The 18,599-nt window shown below is 38.9% G+C and overlaps 1 protein-coding gene and 1 pseudogene across 2 annotated transcripts in view; one reads left to right on the top strand and one right to left on the bottom strand.

Annotated features, from left to right (window-relative positions):
* Window positions 1-18,599, top strand: part of BMPR1A (bone morphogenetic protein receptor type 1A) — a 145,948-nt gene that overhangs the window by 87,318 nt on the left and 40,031 nt on the right. The gene's annotated exons all lie outside the window — the stretch shown is intronic.
* On the bottom strand, window positions 5,432-5,695 carry LOC137208512 (ATP synthase subunit f, mitochondrial pseudogene; annotated as a pseudogene).

The raw sequence follows: 18,599 nt of genomic DNA, 5'->3' as shown, positions 1-18,599 counted from the left end.
CTACCAAAGTAAGGACAAACTCCTCTGGTAATAAAGTCTCTCAACAGTGTAGCATTAAGTGAGTGACAGCTTTGCCTGCATCCATCCATTTCTTTCTCCCTTTAAACACTTACTAAACACCTACTCTACTGCAGGTACTGTGTTAGGTGCCGAGAATATGCAACATTCGGTAAAATGAGTTCCTTACTTTATTCTCAAAAAATAATCCGTTTAGAGATGAGTATACAAAGAGTTAATGCGAGTGCAACTTGAAAAGTGCTATATGAAATTGGAAAAGTGTATTGGTATCATCTAGAAAGGCTCCACCAACATTGTTAGAGGCGAGAATTGTCAGGGAGGCTTCACATAGGGAATGGCATTTGAGTAGAGTTTTAAAGGATAAGTAGAAGATTGCTGAGTGTAATTTGGAGGCAATAGAATTTCATGCATAGAGCCCAGTGTAAGCAGGGGAAACTTGAAATGTATAGAGTGTGCAAAAGACAGAAGAAATCATTTTGTATGGTTTGAATTCAGGACGGGAGAGAGGGTTTGAGGGACAAGGCTGGAAGAGAGCTTGTTTGTGAAGAACTCTGGATGCCATGATAAGGAGTTTAGACTTCATTTTGTGAGTAGTTGGCAGTCTTTGAAAAATTTTAACAGAGGTATTTTGGATCATAATCTTGTTTTGTTACAATTAGCATGACAGTGATGTGAATGATAGTTTGGAAGGGGGAGATACCAAAAGCAGAGAGACCATTAGGATACTCTTAATTGTTGCAAGCAAGAAATAATGAGAATCTTGATCAAGGTAGGGATCAACTTACCTGAAATTATGAAAAACTTTAAGCATTGATTATTTAGCAAATGTTTAATTTTCTTCTTCTATACCCCTTGCATGTATGATGCTCTTCAGCCGATGATTTGAAATTGTCCTGTTTTTTCTCCCTTCTGCTCACATTATTTTTTCTCTAGGCATGTTTTTCCCTCTTCATCTAGTTTAAGGTCCCAGAGCACTTATTTTTGTCCTTCAGAATATTACTTTTTTGGGTCCCTCTTAAATTATGTAACAACAAGTCACAAAGGAGGAATCAGAAAATAAAAAACATGGTCCCCAACCTCTGCTTATAGTCATATCAGTAAAGTATGTATATAAGTAATACAAGTAATGATAACCAGCATCGCCAGGTGAAAGTGATAAATGTCAAAGGAGTCATTTATTACTTCCAGTCAGAGTTCTGTAGCACTGAGAAGTACAGATAGAACATAGAAGAGGTTATTTGATCTGGGCTTTGAAAGATGAGTAGAATTTGGTAGGTAGAGAAAGAATTAAAAGATGTTTCTGGAAAAGCTGATTGATAGAAAATGGATATTTCCATAGGAGTGTAGAAGAGGTCTTGGAGAGGGTAGGAAGTATGACATAGAGAAAACTATATTTTAGGGGAATTACTCTAGCAGTGATTTATGAACAAACATCATTAGAGAAATGGAGTGAGGAGTCAGGGATCTTGGAAGGCTGTAGGAGTAGTTAGGCATGAGGTAATCAGAATTCAGTCAGAGGGGTGATAGTGGAAATAGAAAAGAAGGACTAAATGGAGTAGGGTATGTTGTGAAGGAAGAAGGGACACTGATTTGTGACTAGATGTTGAAAAGAGATGATGATGCCCACATTTTTTATCTGGAAAGCAGGGATAATATTGGGCATCGTTAATAGCAAACATAAGTAATTCTTCAAATCTAGTTAAATCCGAGTTTTCTGAGTTTAAAGAAACACTAAAATTGATGTTCTGCTGTATTGTTGGTCTCCTCATTTGTTTACATACAACAAATATTTTTGCACATTGTTGTTCAAGCCTTAGCATACTGAAAAGGAGGTATTGTGAAAAAAGCAAAGTATTGTCTCTTTAGAAGAGTAGTTTTTAGAGAAATAAATACTATTCTGCTCATTTATCTCTTTCGGTATTATTTTAAATGCTATATAAGATTTAGTAAAAATTTAAGAATGTTTAAAGCATTTCTGCAGGTATAATTCAGACACTTACTGAAAGATGGTATCTTATTTAATAGAATTATGCTAAATGAATGGAGACCTGTGAAAACGCTCATTAAGCAGAATTTGATGGTTCCACTTTAACAAATAAACATTAGTATGATAACGTCCTTAGAGAAATACCTTATAGTGAGGTAATATTACCTTATAATATAAAACTAACTACTTTTAATGCTTTTATTAAAGTTCTTTTCAACTCTTAATTGATGATTGATTTAGGGCTTTGCCATATTCAGAAATATTTCAACACTGTATGTTGAAAATAAAGTAGTCACTATTTGTTTTGTAATTACGCATTGTGTAAAATTGGAAAACATCACATTATTGAGGAAGGAAACATCACATTAAGAAAAGGCTTTATGATTAAACTATATTTTCAAGTTATTTCCTCTCTAACATAAATTTGCTTAAGCCCTCAAATTAATTTTTATACTATATATATTGTGTATGTATGTGTGTGTATAAATATATATGTATATATATTTTAAGATCTCCTCTATCATTTTTATCTCAGAATAGTCACAACAGTGTTTCCCAGAGTGTTGAGTGTGTATCACTGGTAGTATTCAGAATGATTTTAGGTGGCACACAGATGAATCTGTAAACTTTTCCAGTTATATATTTATTGTGACAAGTAATATTTAACATAGTGACAATTATGTTCACCTTTATTTTCTCTCTGTTTTGAATTCTGGTTCAGAAATTAGAGTTAATCATACCTTCAATTTATGGCAGTAAAATTACTATCTTTGTTCTTTATAAGGCCCTTGAGTTGATATATTTTATTTTGTCTTCTTTATTCTTGACTTCCACTCCCATTTTCCTTTCCTTCTGCCATAGGAAACCATTCTAATTTGTTTGCTCTATACCTTTGAGTGAATGTATCTTTATAAAACATAGTGTTGTTGGTGTGTATGTGTTTAATTGACTTAATTAGGCTTTGTTACAGATATTCTGCCCTTTTTTTTCCCCACTATTTTCTTTAGCACCAGAAAGTTATATCTCTTCATGTTGCTGTGTACATTCTTACTTGTTGCTTCTAACTTATGTTTAGTTTCCCATAGTGTACTGCACTACATTCTTCTACTTAGAGGCAACACACTCTTCTTCAAAGCACAGGCAGTGGAGCAAAGTTTCTTCAGTTTGAGTTCTAACTGCACCACGTCTTAGTTTGGGTTTCTTTGAAAGTAGAGCCTGAGAAAGGGACTTATGGCTTGGCTAGTTTATTTGGGAGATGATCTAGAGAAGCAGAAATGAGAGAATGGGAAAAGTGAGAGAGAGAAGAAAGTAAAGTTACATAAAATTTGTTCATGAGCTAGTTATCACTGTGAGCAACTGGGATTCAATTTCCTTGGGTACCTTCTGAATGCACCTCAGCATTGTCCCACCAAAGGACGGACAGGAACTTGGGACATTTATCCACTGACTTTCATCTTTTGTTAACTGAGGATGGCTCCTGGAGCTCTAACTCTAGCACTTGTGTAGTTGTGCCTGTATACTGCTGAGCAGTCGTCTTTGGGTTTGGAGGAAGCCCTGAGGAGCAAAACAGAGCAGTGCCTTGGCTCACACTTGATGTCAGATGCTGTTGGACAGTGCATAGATCTGAGCACTGCAAGTGTCTGCCACCCCTTTTATTATGCAGATTACCTCGTGTTCTGTTAAGTCCACTCTGTCACTGACCCTTCAGAGTGGTGGCTGGTTGTAATTGCTAAAAGCAGTCTCTAAAACAGGAGGGTTAGGGGAACATGCTGTAGTCCCTCTACTGCAGCTGGTCCTGAGGCCATAATTGATCCTGTAATCTGTGGGATAGTGGTGCTGTCCATGGGGTATATTGTGGGCGGGAAAGGCAAACCCACATCTGGAGTCAGTGTCAGTTCTGCACCTGCATGTGTTAGTTGGCATTCCACAGCAGCAGTAATTAGGTCATCTTCATGAGAAGGAAACCATGCTGCTGGGCCTTTGTAAAGCCTTCCTTTCTGTCACTAGGGCTCCTCCATTCACAGCCCTATTGCTTAAGCATTGAGGTGGTCGAGAGCAGAAGCTGGCTGATGTCCAGTGACAAGTCACTCCATCTGTAGTTGGGATGCAGTTCAATGCACCTTTCCTCTTGTTGCTTTGTGGTGGGCATTAACATAAGGCATAGAAGATTGGCACTTTGTGCCGACTCCCACAGAACCATCGACATGCCTCTTCTCCAAATTCTTTGTCTTATTTTCCAGTGTTTTTTGTTTTTTTTTGTTTTTGTGGTACGTGGGCCTCTCACTGTTGTGGCCTCTCCCGTTGCGGAGCACAGGCTCCGGACGCGCAGGTTCAGCGGCCATGGCTCACGGGCCCAGCCGCTCCACAGCATGTGGGATCCTCCCGGACCAGGGCACAAACCTGTGTCCCCTGCATCGGCAGGCGGACTCTCAACCACTGCGCCACCAGGGAAGTCCCTCTTATTTTCCAGTTTTGCCCCTTCTATCCCCCTAACCAGTCAGCCATACCATTTGCCAATCCCAAGGAGTCCATGTTTTCCCTTCTCTGGTCACTTCTCCCTGCGCCGTACCCACTGAGAGAATTTCTACCTCATCATTGTCTTTCAGAGCCATCCAAATAGGGCTGTAGAGCAGTAGTAATCCATTTTTTATTTGTTTCTGTTAACCAGGCCCCAGGTGTTTTTGTTTGTTTGTTTGTTTGTTTTTTTGTCATTGGCCACCAGTAACCAACCATAAAGTCATTGGTGTGAGCAGAAGTAAAGATACCAATATGGTAGAGGTAGGTGACATGAAGCTCTGGGCCACCTCTTGTAGTTGAGTAGTGCCTTCTGGACCTGCCTAGGTCCTATTACATCACACAGTGGATTGCTGCTGTGCCTAACCTTGTGACTTGGTGGGTCATGATGGGTAGCTCTGGTCACTAAACCTTAATGTTTCATGGTTGGGAACTCTGCCAGGGCCCAATATCATGCCAGGAGCTACACTTTTCATGCAGTGTTGTAGAAGTTATGTGCTTGCTTCAGAAAATCTGGAGGGCTGTGCTGCAACTCTCCTACTGGAACTTGCCAGAGAATTGACATGGCATCCGTTTACCACAGATGTCTCTAATACCTTTGCATCTGAGCATCAGGGCAGCTTGCACCAGAGCTTGATCTGCTGAGAGCCTCTTCTCCTCTAGATCCTAATCAAAACTGGCAGCCTTCTGAGTCACCCAGTGTCTTCTTTTTTTTAATTTAAAAAATTTAAAAAATGTACCAGTCATCTTTCATTGGGCATTAATTCTCAGGGTGTGATAGGATTCAGCAAAGATCAAAGAGAGGTTCTTCTTCAAAGAGAGGTTCAGGGCAAAGATGGTCATGGTAAGGACTGCAGACCAAAGATGGTCATGGTAAGGACTGCAGAGAGCACCCTTCACATGGGACCCTCATCAGTGGTTCTTGCGTAGCTGTTCATGTTTGAGTTCCTTGTAAGAAACGCAGTAGTTGAAAAGCACGTCAGCTTCCAGCACCATAGAAACCCCAAGGGTGCTCCCTTTGTTTATATTGACATACTTGTTGTCATACTGGTAGTAACCTCTTTGAAACGCTCTGATGGTGCCTTTGGGGGTGAAATCTTGCGTCAGTATCCAGTTTGGCAGATCCTTTATTTTGACATCCTTGAGTTTCTTCTCCACTGGTACAACTAACACCATCTTGGTGTCTTGGATATTCACTGTCACTCAATCTTTTCTAATAGTTCCGTTTAACTAGAAGCCGCTGTTCTGATTTTCAGCTTAGCCTTCCCTCCGTTTGCTGAATTCCCTTTAAATGAATTGTATTTTTTTATGCCCATTCCGGGGCTCTGGGTTCCCTAAGCACTCATTTAGTTCTGGCTATAGGCATCTATTATTCAGTGGCAAACCAATAGGCACGAAAGTCAGAGTTGTTTCTGTCCTGTGGACTGATAACAAGGGGGCCGACAAATTGTTGCCCATTTCTTGAAGCTCTGGGAGCAGTCCTCAGGCTCTCCCGACTGCAAGATCTGTTAGCAGTGTGGCAGACGAGAGTTGCTTCTATGTCTGCTGAGATCTGTTAGATGGAGCAGCCTTTTGAGGGTCCAGCATTGCAGAACACAGTTATAGTGCCAGGCTTGAAGATGAGCTTCATCTTTCCTATTGGTCTCTCCTTGGACTCCATTGAAAATGTATTCCCACACCTACCGTCTTCTGTAGAGAAACCTAGAACTTATGGTCTCAGAAACATCCTACAGGCCTCTCAGGCTCTTTGGTTATTGTGCTACTCCTGAAAGGGAGACAGAGAAAGTCTATTCCCATTCTCTTCAATTCAGACTACCTCCTCATAACTCAGATATCTTTATTCTTTTCTTAATTTAAGTTTGGTGGGTATTCTCCTTGCTTACTTATTTGATCATTCTCCAGTTTGGATGCTTTTAGATTCCGGTGGTGGTTTGTGTTATTGCAACTGCATATGGTACTGTAGGAAGAGCGTGCCACAAGATTTCCAGTAGCAGCTTTTCATAATCTATAGTGACATTTCAATTCCTGTCTTTATCCTCCATCCTAATACTTCTCTCCTGTTCTACTATCTTATATTTTCAATAGTTTCTTTCTGGGTGTCTCAGATAGAAATTCTAGTTTAACTTCTCAGTTCACCTACTTCCTACCTGTTCGTCCTTTCTTCCTTTCCTCCCTCCCGTCCATTTTTTTGTGGGTTAAGGGCTAGAGGAGGCTTAATTGTCTCTTTGCAGAACAATTTTTTTTAATTTTAAAAAGAGTACATAAATGAGGCATGAATAAGTTCTTGCAATCAATTTTGACAGTATGCACCGAAGCCTAAAGCCCTCTTCACTACTCTCACCCCACTGCCCTCCTTACCACACTCCCCTCCACCCCATTTGCACCTCACCGACCTTTACATTACAGGTTATTGATTTGGGGGATTTATTTTTATAAAATTATGCCTAATGAGAATACTTGCCTTATAAAGTTAGTGTGAGGATTAAATGAGTTAGTACATGTCAAGTATGTATAACATGTTAGAATTCTTACTTCATAGTATAAAAAACAGTATTATAAGAAAAAGCTAATAAACTTAAAGCAAAGATCATTCAAAATATGAAATAAGGCAGAAATATTTTTGGGGAAAGGGCTTTTCCATATACTAAGGTTCCCCGTTTCATGACTTGGATATAAATTTCTTTTCTCTAACATCTAGAAATCACCAGAGGGGTGGTGATTTGGGGAGCAAAGTTATTGAGCTAGTACTTGGATTGTTGGGTTAGTAGTAGCTGGCTATAACTGTAAGGTTTGGAGATACATTTGTGGATGTTAGTATACTTACAAAGAACTATTAGAGTTTATTATATGATTTTATAGTTGATTTAACTCCCCAGTTATGTTTCCCTTAAGATATTAATATTATTTTTATTCATTTCATTCACCTATTGAACATTTATTGTTTTGCTTAGTAACATGCTAGAAAATAGAGGCTACAAGTGCTGCAAGATAAGTCAAAAGAATCACCTGACTAAATAAGCGTTATGAGAGGAGGAATCACGTCTGTTTCATTGACTATTGTATAAGTGTGATGCACATACCAAGTAATTAATAAATACTTTATGAATGAGTGTTAGTCAAGAGCTAAGGCGCAGCTATGGTTCATGTTCTGGGTACACTAGAAGTACAGAGATGGGCCGGCTCACTCAACCTGATATGTAGGGGTCAGGGATTGCTTACACAGATGATGCATAGATCAAGTCTGAAGAGTGAACTGTAGTTAACTTGGTGAGAAACAAAGGGAAGAACAAAAAGGATGTGCAAAGGATGGGAGTCTAAAAGGGATGCCTGTAAATATAGAGGCTTCGGTGATTTCAGTGTAGTTGGATCATTGTAAAGGTATGAGGAGTGAATGGGAAGATGGTGTTAGAAAGCCTGGCGGAGGCCAGATCATAACAATGCTTCTTATATCTTGGTAATTCCATCCTATGAAATGAGAATATTTATAGATTTTTTTAAGCAGAGAGCATGACAAGGTCATTTAGTTTTAGAAGTTAGGTTTGGTTTAGAAGTTAGCATTTTATTAAAAGTGATCATGTACTAGGCTGTACAGCAAGTTCTTATACAGTTCAAATGATCATATCAGCCATAGTTTTTGTCAACATACACTTAAGTTAAAACTGAGTAACAAAACAGTATATACAGGCACACATTTGGAAATTTAAAAACCTACCTCCGTAAATCCCACAGGTCAAAAATAAAATGATAATGCAAGTCAGAAAACACCTAGAACTAAACAATAAAGAAAATTAGGACTTATTAAACTTGTGTGACATGTTGAAGCCTTACATACTCATATTAAAAGATTAAAAATATTAATAAGATAAGCACCTAATTTAAATTAGGAAAAGAACAACAGAATAAATTCAAGTGAAGTAAAATAGGTGATAAAAATAAAAGCTAACACTTGTAGAGCACTTGTTATATTTACCAGGCACTGTTCCATGTGCTTTACAAGGATTATCTCATTTAATCTTTGCAACAACGCTGTGAGGTAGGTACTCTTATTATTCCCACTTTACAGATGGGAAAACTGAGGCACAGAGAAAAACTTATCTACCCTTCTAGTTAATAAGTGATAGAATTGGGGCTAATTGGAAAAGTTTGTTTTGTTTTGTTTTGTTTTGTTAAGATATGATGGAGAGAGTTAACATAGCCAAAAGTTGGTTTCTTGAAAAGGCTGATAAAACAGACAAATGATTTGAATAACTGATCAAGAAAACCCCAGAAAGCACAAGTAGTATTGGGAATGGAAAGGAGGACATAACTTCAGATATAGCAGAGATTTTTTAAAAATAAAAGATACCTTGAATAAGTTTATGCCTATACTTTTTTTAAAATGTATTTATTTATGGCTGCATTGGGTCTTTGTTGCTGAGTGCAACCTTTCTGTAGTTGTGGTGAGCGGGGGCTACTCTTTGTTGCGGTGCACGGGCTTCTCATTGCAGTGGCTTCTCTTCTTGCAGAGCACGGGCTCTAGGTACACGGGCTTCAGTAGTTGCAGCATGTGGGCTCAGTAGTTGTGGCTAGCAGGCTCTAGAGCACAGGCTCAGTAGTTGTGGTGCATGGGCTTAGTTGCTCTGTGGCATGTGGGATCTCCCCAGACCAGGGCTTGAACCTGTGTCCCCTGCATTGGCAGGAGGATTCTTAACCACTGTGCCACCAGGGAACTCCTACATTTTACAATTTAAATAAAACAACAGTTTTTAAAACGTGACAATAAAATTGATTAAGGTGAAATAAAAAACCTAGATATTTCTGTAATTATTAGAGAATTTTAATTTTTAGTGAAAGATCTGCCTCCTCCCATATACTCACAGATAAGCCCTTGGCTCAGATGATTTTAAAGGTGAGTTCTATGAAACTATTCAAGTGGTAGATATGTCCAGATATACAAAGACTGTTTGAGAGAATAGCAAAATAAGGAAAGTTCCTCAGCTTATTCTGTGTGAGTAGTATAACCTTGATACCGAAACCAGACATGGATAATATGAGAAAAAATTTATAGGTCAGTCTTTCTTATGAACATAGATGTAAAACCTAACAAAATTGTTAGCAAAACAAATCCAGTGGTGTATCTAAACGTGATCATGTCTACAGTACTGCAATACAGTTCTGACACTGCCTACCCACTGTTAGTGTCAGACTCCACAGTTTTAAGGGCACAGTCCCCAACAAGACTGCCCTCACTTGAGATGCCAGTCACAAGTTTGGAGGTCCCCAGGCTACTCACACTTCTGACTAACTGGCTACAAATCCTGGAGGATTCCCATGACTGCCCCCCACATTTGACAATTCATTTATATGACTCACAGAATTTAAGAAAGTGGTAGACTTATTTTTTTAAATAAATTTATTTTATTTATTTATATTTGGCTGCGTTGGGTCTTTCTAGAGAAAGCTGCGTGCAGGCCTTCTCTAGTTGTGGTGAGCAGGAGCTACTCTCTTTTGCAGTGCGCAGGCTTCATGTTGCCGTGGCTTCTCTTGTTGCAGAGCACGGGCTCTAGGTGCATGGGCTTCAGTAGTTGTGGCACGTGGGCTCAGTAGTTGTGGCACGCGGGCTCAGTAGTTGTGGCACGCGGGCTCAGTAGTTGTGGCTTATGGGCTCTAGAGCGCAGGCTCAGTAGTTGTGGCGCATGGGCTTAGTTGCTCCGAGGCATGTGGGATCTCCCTGGACCAGGGCTTGAACCCATGTCCCCTCCATTGGCAGATGAATTCTTAACCACTGTGCCACTGGGGAAGTCCCAAGTGGTATACTTATGATAGTTTTATCAATATAAAGGATACAGATTGGGACCAGCTAAATGAAAGACACACAGGGTGAGGCCAGGGAGGCTTCCAAATGTGGAGCTTCCATGCCCTCTTCCCCTGGAATTAGGGTGTGTTGTCCTAGGAAGCTTATCTGAGACATGGTGTTCAGTTCTTATTGGAGTTTCATTTTGTAGGCATGATTGAATAATTGGCCACGTGACTGAACTCAATCTTCTGCCCTCCCTATCCATACTCCCTGGAGGCTGGGCTGGCTCCAAGCCCCAAACCCTCTTTTTTTTTTTTTTTTTTTGCCGTACCAGGGCCTCTCACTGTTGTGGCCTCTCCCACTGCGGAGCACAGGCTCTGGACGCGCAGGCTCAGCGGCCATGGCTCATGGGCCCAGCCGCTCCGCGGCATGTGGGATCCTCCCGGACCGGGGCACGAACCCTTGTCCCCTGCATTGGCAGGCGGACTCTCAACCACTGCGCCACCAGGGAAGCCCCCAAACCCTCTTCTAATCACATCACTGGTCATTTTGGTGACCATCCCCCATCCTGAGTCATTAATTAGCAGAAACTCAGGTGTGGTCCATGAGGCTTGTGAATAACAAAGACACTTCTGTCACCCAGGAACCAGGCACAGAGACCAGACAAAATATTTATTTAACGATGACAAAACAGAATTTATCCCAGAAATCCGAGGATGTTAATGTGTTGGTTATTGTTGCTGCATAACAATTCATTCCAAAACGTAAGGACTTGAAATAATGAAAGCTTAAATTAACTTACAGAAATTCAGGAGCAATTTACTGGGTGGTTTTGATTCAGGATATTTTGTGAGATTGTAGTTTTGTCAACAGGGGCTACATTCATTTAAAAGCTTGACTGGAGGAGAATCCACTTCCAAGATGACACATTCTCATGGCAGTTGGCAGGAGGCCTCTGTTCCTCACCGTATGAGCCTCTCCACAGATTCCTTGAATATACTAACACCATGGCAGCTGGGTTTCCCCAGAATAGATATCCAAGAAAGAGAGCAAGGAGAAAGCTGCATTACCTTTCAAGACCTAGTCTCAGAAGTCATACTTTGTCACTTTCACTTTATTCTGTTTGTTAGGAGGGAATCTCTCAGTCTGGCCCACTCTCAAAGTAATTAGGTTCCACCTCTTGAAAAGAGGAAAACGAAAGAATTTGTGGACATATTTTAAAACTACCACAGATAGCTTACTCTTTGAGAGAGCTCTCAGGGACTTCCCTGGCGGTCCAGTGGGTAAGATTTTGCCTTCCAATGCAGGGAATGCGGGTTCGATCTCTGGTTGGGAAGCTAAGATCCCACATGCCTTGCAGCCAAAAAAACCAAAACATAAAACAGAAGCAATATTGTAACAAATTCAATAAAGACTTTAAAAATGGTCTACATCAAAAAAAAATCTTAAAAACAAAGAGAGCTCTTAATACGGATTATTACTAATTAATTTATACATTAACACATTGAAGGAGGAAGCCACTGTGATTATATCAATAGATGGAGAAAAAGTACGTGATGTAATTCAACCCCATTTATGATGAAAACTCTTATTAGCAAATGAAGAATAGAAGGGAACTGTAATGTGATAAAGAATATCATTAAGTTTATAATTAATTTAGGAACAGTTGATGTACATGATCTTGAAGTTTTCTATACATAATGTGGTATGTTTTTCCATGTGTTAAAGTTTATTCTGTATCCTTCAGCAGTATTTTAAAATTGTCCTTGTATCAGTGTTGTACACTTGGAAGTACAAAATGGTACAGTCCCAGAGGGGGTTACCAAAATATCTACCAAAAGTACTATCAGACCCAGAATCCCACTTTTAGAAATCTATCCTTCAGAATTATTTACCCAAACAACAATAACAAAAGCATCTATTCAAGTTTATTTATTGCAGCATTGCTCATAATACCAAAACCTAGGAACAACCTAAAATGTCCATCAACATAAGAATGGATAAATACAGCTATAAAATAATCATAAAATGGAATACTATATAACAATGAAAACGAATTAAAAGGAACTATATGTATCTATGATGGTAATCACAACGTTGAGTGAAAAATAAGCAAATTATAAAAATATACATATAGGAAGATACAATTTTTATACATCTATAGCAAATTTAACAGTATGCAAAACAATATTATTTGGGATATATACCACATATAGTATAAAAGCATGTAAAGACATGAGTGTTAAATACCATAATCAGAATAGTGGTTCCCTCAGAACCAGGGAAAGGGTGGCACTTCAGTGGTATTTGCCCTGCTTTACTCAGTACCTATATAATTAGGTGAAGTCTTTGAGGCACTGTATTCAGGAGTGTAGTTCATAGACTCATAGGATATGAGAGGTAGAAGTCTTCATGGTATTATTTATTTTACAGATGAGGAAACTAAGGCCTGGAGAGGGAAGTGAGTGGGCCAAGATCAGCTAGCCAATTAGGCAGAATTTGCAACTGAATCCTAGGTCTCCTGACTCTAAGACTGTGTTACTTAATACAGTATATTTTTATATTTAATAAAAAATAAGTTGATAAGTATTTAATAAAAATATAAATTTTATATTTAATAAAAATATTTTTATATTTAATAAAAATATAAGTTGATAAGTATTTAAACTAGGAGCTGAAAGAAAGATACTAAAAAGGAAAAAAGGACAAGTTAATGTCAAGTCTGCCATAGAATTTCTTCATGAAAACACTCTAAACCAGCACATTCTAACCTAAGACATGTTCTGACAGAGTAAAGAAAATAAAATGGAGATGTTTCATCCAAAACGGGGAAAACTCTTTCTGGATTTCCAAGCTCTTCACATTAATAAGCCCGAATTTGTCATCTTGAGTGTTGTTTCTCAGACCTATAGGTTTGCAGGGTTTAGTTTCCTATAGTTTGTGGTTCATGCTTGTCAGGGCAGAACTGTTAACAATCTGATTTTAACACCCTCTGGTCTTATTCAGGGCCTTTGGTTACTTACAATTTACATATAAATACTACCTTTGAACCTTTACTTAATTGAAAGATTGCAGTTGAGTTTAGATAGTGCTTTGAAGTTCCCTTTGTCAGACCACATTGTTTGTACCAAAGGACTGTATTTTCTTTTTGTCTGTGGTTATTTCCACAATTATTTAACTTGCTGTAACTATGTGGTACTGTCAGAATATAACCCAAGCCATTGTTTGCCTTAAGCAATATTTTAGGTCTTGGGAAATAATGTTTACTGATACATGTCTTTCTTAAAGACCTTTTAATTTACTCAAATATACTCAAGACATTGAGTCTCAAGACATACTCAAGACCTTTTAATTTACTCACATATACTCAAACTTGAGTATATCCAGTGAAAACAGTGGAAAAAAGTTTTTTTTACTGGATCTTGACACAAGTCAGGGCTCAAAGTGAGCAAAAGGAAGTAGTGTGGTTTTTGTATCATTTCAATTGTGTTGAGAAAAGGAAATGGAATAGTTTATCCGTAGCATAGCCCTTATGGGAGAGTCTCATTTGTATGTGAAAGTAAAAGGAATTGGCATAACGTTTTAATTCCTTCTGCTATACTCAATCATTCCCTCAGCAAATATTTATTTAGTACCAAATATGTGCCAAGCACCATCCTAGGTGCTACAAATACAGAGTGAAAAAGTAGACTTATACACCTGCCCTTACGGAGCATACATTCTGGAGCAGGTGGCAGGCAATAAACAAAACAAATAGTAAATTATATGTAAAATTACAGGTGACAAGTGCTAAAGAGAAAAAAAAATATCAGGGATGGAAGATGGGAGTGCCAGCGGTGTGGATGGGATTACAGTTTTAAATAGGATGAGCAGGAACACTAAATAAGAAAGGGGTACTGAGTAAGCACTTGGAAGAGGTCAGGTAGCAAGTCATATGGATAGATGTCTTGGGGAGGAATATTATAGACAGAGGAACTTGCAGAGGTCCTGCAGCAGGGCCATCCCTGAAATGTTTGAGGAACCAGGAGGCCCATGCTGCTGAAGTAGAGGAGTTGGAGTCTTGTTGGCCATGGTAGATTTCAGCTTTTACTCTGAGTGAGTTGGAGAACCATTGGAGGGTTTTGAAAAGGGGAGTGATGTGATCTAATATGCTTTTTATCACCACTTTGGCTGCTGTGTTGAGAATATATTGTAGGTGGATAAGGGCAGAAGCAGAGAGTCCAGTTCTAGGAGGCTTTTTCAGTAATCCAGGCAAAAGGTTAGTTAGTGACTTGGACCAGAGAGATAATAGTGGATGTGTGGTGAGAAGTGCATAGGTTCTGGATATATTCTGAAGGTAGAACCAACAGGATTTGCTGACCATAGCCTGTGGAGTATGAGAGGGAAGAAGGGAGTTGCCCAGAATGACTCCACGACTTTTGGCCTGGGAAGCTAGAAGTAGAGAGGCTGTTAGTTATGGTGAGAAAGACCAAGGGTCTAGCAGATTTAGGGGGTAAGAGGAGAAAGACCAGGAATGATAAATTATATAGCTGCTGATTACATTATTAAGTAAATTTTTGTACTATTTGAGCTATCTTAAAAGTAATTCTATCTTGTACCAGTCTTTTTTTTTTTTTTTTTGCATATGTGTTATTGAGTATCTTTTTCTGAGATATTTGACATTACTCAGAAGTACTAATTTTATGCTCATCTAACCCAGAATACTCAAGTGTACCTTTTCCTTTCATATTTGGTTATATCAGAAAAATTATCTCTCTCTGACCTAAAATATAAGGAGAATTTATTGGCTGTTAACTGAAAAGTCCTTAAGCAATCCAGGTGTCAGGCAGGGTTGTTTGAGCAGCTCATTGATAGCTCCAAGGATCTGGCTTCTTTTACTCTCCCAGCTCTGCCTCTGGTTCCCCTTCTGGTCCCAACGTAGCTGCCAGCAGCTGCTATTTTCTTATTCATGTTCAATCTGAAAGAGTGACTTTATCTCTGCAGGGCCAGCTGAAGTCCTTAGGCCATGTTAGTACGGCTCACCCCTGAACTTTTCATTGTGGCATAGGAGATAGAATATGCTGATTGGCTTGGGCTAGGACAGAGCCTCTACTTCTGGTGCTTCAGGGAAACCTGTGTACAATGAATTTTTTAAAGTTGTAGATAGAGGAAAAAAAGTGGAGAAAAATGGTTGATTTTTAAATTACTTTTGCATTGTACAAGCACTGTGGTTAACACAGCAAGAAGATGATTCCTTTTGTAAAGTGGTCAAATGAGAAGGAAAAAAAGTAAAGTAAAAGTAAAGTTGCATTCAGACATTAGTTTGATTAAGATAATTTTTCTTCTTAGAGGCCTAAAACTATTGCTTTTTGAATATCTAGAACCTAAGAGGAAATTCCCTGACAGTCCAGCAGTTAAGGCTCTGTGCTTTCACTGCTGAGGGCCAAGGTTCGATCCCTGGTCAGGGAACTAAGATCCCGCAAGCCTTGTGGCGTGGCCAAAACAAAATGGAATCTGATAGGTCGTTCTCGTCAAGAATAGTTGTTTCTCCACAAGGAGATCCCTATTGGCATTTGGTTGAGACAATTCTTTGTTTTGAGGGATTGTCCTTGCACATTGCATTGCATTTTCCATTTTGGGCCCTGGTCACTGTGTGTCCTGTCCTACCCCAGTCATTGTTCCAACCGAAAAATCACCTGTATATTTCCATATCTTCTTAGGGAGGTACAAACTTGCAGAAACTTGTGACTCTTTTTGAAAGGGTGTTTCATATTGAGGACATAAATACAGATATACTTTGATTTGGTTTCCTGAATGAAAAATGGGTTTGTTTTTTGTTATTCTTGAAGTTCTGCTTTGACTTTTTTCCCCCAGTTCTAGAAGTTAGATATAGTCTCCTTAAAAATTGATTTAGCATTTGAATTAATTTTTTGGCCACAGGGATTTACTGAGTTAATTCCAGAAGTTTTTGATTAAATGTATCGCTAAGGAAAAGAGAAATGTTTTGATAGCCAAATTTTGGTGCTCTTTCAAGCATTTTGACTTGGGTCACATAGGTTAGAACAGAAAGACCACCCAATCTTGAACAAATTTCTAACTTTGATAGGTTAAAATTATTTGTGGTGGGAAAAGTGAAATAGGTACTGAGTCTAGAAGAATTCATTCCTAAAGTCAGAATATCTTAGAATACTCTTTGAATATATATTAAAACACACTTTGTAAGCACTTAGGAAATGTTAGACCTCTTTGATGAAGTGAATATATTAAAAAATGTTATGTATGTGTGGATATAGTCAGTCAGTTACCCTCTGAGATCTGTTTTCTGAAAGTATTTGTATCAATCAGGGCCCTGTCAGGAAAGCTGAAACCACACTGGTTATTTTAACAGAGAGAATTTGGTGTAGGGAGTTGACTACACAGGTATTAGAGGATTGAAAAAGCTAAAGGAACACTGGGATTAAACTGAAATACTAATTGTGGGAAGCAAATACCACCCTTAAGAGGCTGAGGTTTCAGAACCTAGAAGCTTGGAGGAGTGCCCCTGTGGAGCCCTGACCCAGTCCTCTGTTGAGGGAGCTCAGAGCCCAGCTACTGCCGGCTCCTGAGGACCTGCTCTGGGGTCTTGAGGCGCTGGCACTCAGACCCTGAGGTGTAGGCACAGTTGGGTCTGAACAGGGGCCATGAGGCTGGTTCTGGGAGTGTGGAAGGAAGCTGGAAATGGAATCTACTGCTGCTGCTATGGCAAAGGCTGTAGTTCAGATAACTCTGACAGGAACAACAAACAAAGTCAGAAAGATGAAAGTCCCTTCTTCCCTCCCCTTTTGGCAGAACCTATCAAGGAACCAGCTGGTAAAAGACTTGTTAGTGGTATCCCAGGTCAGCATCACAAAGCAGAATGGTTAGGTTTTATTTGGGGGCCGGTGGGGGGGGGGGCTTGTTATTGCTTTGTTTTTGCTGAAAAGCAATAGTGTAATACGGGGCACAGTAGTTTCCATTTTTTTCTCATTACCTGTCGCTCCTGACTATGCAATAGTGAATGGAATTTGAGCTTTCTCAGCAGCAGACTTGCTACTTATTGGTTGTGTGAACTTGAGCAAGTTTCTTAACTTTGCTGAGCTTCACTTTTTCCTTGCAGAGTTGTGAAGATGGAATAAAATCTTATGTGGCTCAATAAAGAATAACTTCCTATTTCCCTTTTGATGTACTTACTGGATAAAACACTGCACTTGGGAATAAAAGACCTGGGTTTTAGTTTTTGCTTCAAGTTACTAGCTGTATAGAATTCAGCAGATCACTTTAGCTTCCTGAACCTGTCTCTTCTCTGTAAAAGTAGGAATAATTTTACTTACTGTAAGGGTCATATACGTATGGTATAAGGCATGTAAAACTAACTTGCAAATTATTAAGATGGTGATGTGCTAACATAAAGTTGCCACTAAACACTATATATGATTTTCTCTCACTTAATTGGCACAAAAGACCTAGATCTGTATTATGCTAGACCCTGAACTATTCAGTAACCACATTATACTGATTTTATCTCTATAAAAATATTGTGCAGAAACAAAGACAGTATTGTTTACCATTACTCATAATATACCTATAGGGATGACCAAATTCTGTTGCCTCCTAGGCATTTCTGCAACTACTGATTCACTTTACCTGTTTTTTTGTCATTTGTGCTATTCCAGAGGAGAGACAGAAGAATAACACCCAGACCCTCTCAATTAACTGCTGGCATTAAGAATTTCTTCTGAGCACTGATGTACCAAAGATTGGTATATAGCATAATCTAGTTCTAATTATTTGTGAGGTTTTTTTGTTTAATAAGATGAAACAAACAAAAAAGCTTTGGAGAAACTAGGTTAGTGAATTTGTAGTACAAAGTTGAATGGTGTTTTGAAAATAGATTATCCCCTGTTTTTTAAAATAGTTCATAAACAAAGAAGCATTTATTGTGCATCTAATATTGTGGCCCCCACTGAGGGATATAAAACATCTAAGTACATCAACTATAATAATGCTATACTAGTTTGTCTTACCTCTCTGTTCCTGGAAGAATTTTACTTGTGTTGGGGAGAACAGTTTCTTGGCACTGAAGGAAAGTGAAAGGTTTTGAATGAAGAGAGGACAATTGAGCAGAAATACAGAGGTTAAATGTTGTTAAATTTGCTTTGAATAAATAATTGAGCATTGGGGAAAGGAAGGTCTAGTCAGAAGGTAATTTCAAGGGTGATGATGAAATTAGTGACCTCAGGGTAGATGAAGACATCACAGTTAGAAATGTCTTTATGAAGTGGAACTTCCCCATCCCTACTGTAGGTC

Source organism: Pseudorca crassidens, chromosome 16 (genome assembly GCF_039906515.1).
Source record: "Pseudorca crassidens isolate mPseCra1 chromosome 16, mPseCra1.hap1, whole genome shotgun sequence".
Taxonomy (NCBI): domain Eukaryota; kingdom Metazoa; phylum Chordata; class Mammalia; order Artiodactyla; family Delphinidae; genus Pseudorca; species Pseudorca crassidens.
Note: the sequence above shows the minus strand (reverse complement) of the source record. Positions and strands in the feature narration are given on the sequence as shown.